The following is a 6000-nucleotide window of genomic DNA, read 5'->3' as shown; positions in this document are numbered from 1 at the left end:
ATTGATCCTTCCTCATGGGAAGAAACAGCCAGGGACAGGAAAACCTGGAGGAGTACAGTACACCATGGCACCGTGGACTTCGAGGAGAGGAGGAGACAAAATGAGGAGGCTAGGAGGAGAAGAAGGAGAGAGCGATTAGAACAGCCCCGCACACCACCTACCCTCCCTTGTGAACACTGTCCGCGACTCTTCCCCCACAGACTAGGACTTAACAGCCACATCAGACACAAGCACCCACCCCATAGATAGGAGGCTGATGGCTAACGACAGAACCCAATACTCGGACACGAGTGAGCGCCGACGATGTATATATATATATATATATATATATATATATATATATATATATATATATATATATATATATATACATAGATACATTTTCATATGCGTGTATATTTATAGATACATATGCATTCATACATACACAGAAATACGTATGTATATATAGACGTTATGTGTGTATGGCCATTATAGTCAAGAGAAATTAAAAATTCTTATACATTCTGCTAAATAGTTTTCTTTTGATCGGAACTGAGATTATTCACTTGCTAGCGGTTAGTTGTGATAATTCGAAAACGAGATGAAAAAGATCATGTGTCTTGATATGCTAGCCCCAAACTACTTGTAAATGACCAAAAGCCTCCCATCATCTACGGGAAACTATGCGATTTCTTAAATATATGAAGCGAGTTATAACTATAGTCAATTCTTTTCAACAAGGCAGATTTACACCGACTCGCAGGGGTGCCCTTTTAGCTCGGAAAAGTTTCCTGATCGCTGATTGGTCAGATGCACCGACTCGCAGCGGTGCCCTTTTAGCTTGGAAAAGCTTCCTGATCGATGATTGGTTGGATGAGATCATTCTGACCAATCAGCGATCAGGAAACTTTTCCGAGCTAAAAGGGCACCCCTGCGAGTCAGTGCAAATCTGCCTCGATAAAAAATAAAAATTGAGTATAGTAATTGTGAATTACAATACTCATTTATATAAAGGGAATCTTTTATGACTGCATTTTAACCGAATCGATAAGAGATAGAAGGATTTGGAGTGAAAAGCAGGGTGATATGAGACTAGCAAGAATGATCGCCTACATACAGTACATCAAAATTACACCAAAAAAATCCGTTTTCATTTCAGCCTAAATTGTTTGTTCAGATACTAATTACGACATACAAGGAGGCTGCGCCCTCGCAGATGATGATTCAGCAGGTGCAACCTGAAGCATCTCATAATGTCTAAATTTATATAAGACTGTTCCAGACCGTCCCTCGTGTTTTTTTCTGAAATTTCTTACTTTAATCAGTATATTTTGAATTCAAACCACATTTAGCTCCAACCTACATCAGCTGAATCATCGCCAGTGTGAACAATGCCGATTCACGGTCCACGTTTAAAACTAAATATAATGATAAAACATCTGTCAGCAACGTGTGCCCTATTCATACATAATATATCAAAATTACATAATGCAGTCCTAAAATAAACCTGTTAGTCTTCAAGCGAATCTATTTCAGCACTTTCAGAGCGATCACTTGCTAAAATCCCACAGTTACAAAGAGAAACTTAGAAAAGTTGTAGATTTTTAAGATATTCTTGTCTGAAAATAAAATTACTAAAATGTCATAATTCCAATGATTCTATTCCAATTCCATTACGAAACAGATTTCTGCCTTTTATCTACAGTATCTATTACAGTTCCCTTCCTGAAAAGCAAAAATTGGGAAACAAATATTCACGTTGAATACTACAGTACCATACTATTGGCGTATAGTAACAAAACAATAAAAAAAAATCTTCAAATGGGAAATACGAAAAGACAAAGGGGTAGTTTTTTCCGATACAACTGCGAGCTTTTAAACACTAAAAACTGCCAGGCTTTCTTACAAAACAAAAGTTAAAGCAATACATCGTTAAAAAAAAAAAATAAAGGACCACAAAACAAATTGGCCAGAGTTTTTAATGATATTATCTGTGATATTATCACAGATAAAAGCGCTTATATGACAAAAGATCTGAAGGATGAGAAAGCAGAAGGACGAATGTCGTTCATAGAAGTCTGAGCAAAGTGAATAGTGTGTGTGTGTGTATATATATATATATATATATATATATATATATATATATATATATATATATATATATATATATATATATATGTGTGTGTGTGTGTGTGTATATATATGTGTATATATATACATATATATATATATATATATATATATATATATATATGTTTTTTATTTATAAAACAATATTACTGTAAACAGAGTACAGCAGCGTGAATTGATTAGCGGTTGTAGTTGTAACTTTTATTAATGAAAATAATAATTTCTACGCGCTTGAATGCCAACAGAAATAACCTTAATGTATTTTACAACAATTCCCTGATTGAAGGTTTTGAAATCTATATAAGTATTTACACATATCTAAATATTTATTTTCCTTTTTTTCTTGCATCTCCCCTATCATTTTCAAATTTTGTCTTTCTCTTCATGTTTATAGCATTAGCGTTAATAACGTTTTAGTCTTCAATATATGGATATCTTTAAAAGGAATTCAATAATGTTTTCTGGGACCTTTCCTCCTGATCGTTTGCTGATTTTTTTCTGCAAGCTATGCCTAATGAAAGTGATGACCCGTGAATTCTGTTTAAGACTTCTCGTAGGACAATTAATTGTGAAGAAAATTCCTCTGATGGTATTCATAGCTCACCTCTGTTTACCATCACAATCCATGATTCATTTGTATTTTCACACACTTTCATCTTTCTTCCCAATTATAGATATTTTGCAAAACACATTTTAACAATACAACCACCTATATATTTATAAGCTTCATCTTTAATTACAGTGGCAGCTTTTTTTTTTCTTTATCCAGAATCTGATTGTTTATATCTTCTGAGGGGAATTCAAAATACAAATATTCACACAATGAGCAGGTCACGTATATTTTCAATGCCAATTCTTTATTTTGAATTGCATGCAGACTCATTTGATTGTTAATCTTTGCAATGATATTTGTTTTTTCACTAATTATTTTTAAAGGTATTCCCAGAATCCTTGACCTAAGCCTAAACTTAAATTCAACAGCATTAGGGTGATCGTATGTGCCCTGCATTTGCCTCATACAACCGAAAAGATACTCTATGCAGTCTTGATTGGACATCACAATTCATGTGTTGTTGTTGTTATATATATATATATATATATATATATATATATATATATATATATATATACATATATATATATATATATATATATATATATATATATATATATATATATATATATATATATATATATACGTAAACACTCACAAAACTACTTATTTCTTTTGAAAAAAAAAACATTCGGCATTAATGAAAGATCGCTTTTGTCTCCGACAATTCAAGTAATCTGCATCTAAGACATCGTTAATCAATCAAAAGGACAAATAACTGACTTAGTAGGGAGTATTATGCCTTTTTGAAATTTGTACAAACATCTCGTTTTTTGTGATTTTACTCTTAAAGAAATTGTTACCTTTATGACTTTTTCAAAGCATTATTTGAAATTCTTTATTAATCCCGAAACCATTTCTCTTAGGTATATCGCCATACATGTTGTTTGACTTCATTATATCAATACAGTCGTTTATCACAGAGATAAATTTAGAGGTAGCTTGTCAGTTATTGAATTCCAACAGACCTCTACCTCAAAAATACCTTCATGCACTTGCACAAGATGACAATAATAACTGCACAACGTACTTGACACGTTGCCTGTGGTGTCCATTAACAAATACATGGAGTTCATTAATTTTATAGGCCAGTCCATATTCTGTACTAGATTTTACCAAAGTTTCATGGATGCTTGTGTCAGCAATGAAATCACTGCTTAAGTAAGTCTGAATCGATTAAGGTATTTCTGACCAATTTTATCAAATGGGTAACGTCGGCAAAAACCTACAGTATATCTCCCTTTCAGCACTTGGGTTCTTGAATGAAATTATGGCGAGCGTGATGAGCCCAAAAGGATGACTCACGGATAATCCTCTGTCCGACTGACCTTTTTGCATTGGCCTTGGTTAATGTGAACACTCCTTTAAATACAAAATTCCTCGAAGTATCATGTCATCCTAGTGAAATGGCTATTTATGTGATATCACGACATATATTCATGAACTTAATTAGCTGAAAAGGATTTCTCTACTAAATGGAATATAGAATTTACTATGGAAAAAACTATCGCTGCACATTAGTCACTTCGGTCTTGGTTGGTAGATTATTGAGGAAAGATTATAACTTGCTTTCAACACGTTTAACAGTTCAGCCTTATGGAGGTGAAGGCCTTTTCCTAAACAAGCAGAAAAAATAGTAATAAAAGCAAGTAAGAAATAATAATAACTAAAGGGACACCCAGTAGAGCGCACACCTCAGCCACGGCAGCTTATTTCTCGACCTTCTGTTCAACCTTGACCTCGACCTTTGACCTTAACCTGTATTAATTGGCGTGGATTTTCATACACTCAAATATGAACCAAGTTTGAATTCTCTAGGACAACAATGTCCAAACTTAGGGCTGATTACGTTAATTAGACCTTTTGCTTGACCGTGACCTTTACTTTTGACCTCGACCTTCCAAAATTTAAGCATTGCCAGCTTTTTACATTACAGTTAATCTCTGTAAGTTTCATTACTCTACGATTAAAATTATGGCCAAGAGCTGTTCACAAAGAAACACACAAACAACAAGCAAATCATAACCCCTTTCCAACTTCGTTGGCGGAGGTAATAAGAATACTAACAACAACAACAACAACAATAATAATAATAATAATAATAATAATAATAATAATAATAGGCTTTGTAATATACAACAACTTTTCGTCTTATCAAAACAGTTTTCTAATTCGAGTTATTGGCTTTCCTAGTTTATAATTTTACATTTCAAATACCTAATGATGAACGTTCAACCTAATATGATTACACAAAAGGCACACAACGGAGATACAAAAACACAAGCTCAATATACATGGCAACCAAATCCCACTCAGGTTTAATAATATAATTTTACAGAAAGTTACAGTGAACGAAACATTCTCCGGAATGGATAAGATGAATACTTGTTAAAAGCTAAACTACACAGAATTAAGCAACTATAAATGTGATGAGAAATTTAAAAATATTAAAGCATTCGATGTAGTAAACCTATTACTCTGACGGAAATATGAGCCGATTTGCTTAACTTTCTGGTGAAATACAACCGTGAATGGCGTTCCTTGTCACTGTCATGAACATTTGCAACTGATTTGTGACAGAACTCTCACAAAATAAATTTGAAATAACTTACTCTTCCATTGTTTTAAAATATCCCTTTAGAAATACTGGATTCCAGATCGTTTAAAAATAAAACCTTACTCTAATTTCTAATTAAATAAACCCTAAAACAAGTGCTTATACTTATAATTTTTAAACAATAACAAAAATTTTAAACTAATTATGCTCAAAATATTACTGAATTACTTCACCAGCCTTCACTATAAGAATCGAGAAATTCTGGAAAGATTTCCCAAGTAAGATGCTGAAAAGGTCTACTTTCGTCTACAGGCAGATGGTAGGAATTTCAGAAATTAATAAAAACAGGACTGATAGGTAGAAGGTTGGCCAGGGTACCAGCCACCCGTTGAGATACTACCGCTAGAGTTATCGGGTCCTTTGACTGGCCAGACAGTACTACATTGGATCCTTCTCTCTGGTTATGGTTCATTTTCTCTTTGCCTACACGCACACAACTCAAGGGGTTAACAACTGCACTGTAACTGTTCAGCGGCTACTTTCCTCTTGGTAAGGGTTGGAGAGACTCTTTAGTTAGGGTATGCAGCTATTCTAGGAGGACACTCCAAAATCAAACCATAGTTCTCTAGTCTTGGATAGTGCCATAGCCTCTGTACCATGGCCTTCCACTGTCTGGGGGTAGAGCTCTTTTGCTTGAGGGTACACTCGGGCACACTGT

The 6000-nt window shown here is 34.0% G+C and overlaps 1 protein-coding gene across 2 annotated transcripts in view; it reads right to left on the bottom strand.

Moving 5' to 3' along the window:
• The window catches only part of LOC137654605 (probable G-protein coupled receptor CG31760), a 1168850-nt gene that overhangs the window by 1050087 nt on the left and 112763 nt on the right, over nucleotides 1-6000 (bottom strand). The gene's annotated exons all lie outside the window — the stretch shown is intronic.

Source organism: Palaemon carinicauda, chromosome 15 (genome assembly GCF_036898095.1).
Source record: "Palaemon carinicauda isolate YSFRI2023 chromosome 15, ASM3689809v2, whole genome shotgun sequence".
NCBI classification, from domain to species: Eukaryota; Metazoa; Arthropoda; class Malacostraca; order Decapoda; family Palaemonidae; genus Palaemon; species Palaemon carinicauda.
Note: the sequence above shows the minus strand (reverse complement) of the source record. Positions and strands in the feature narration are given on the sequence as shown.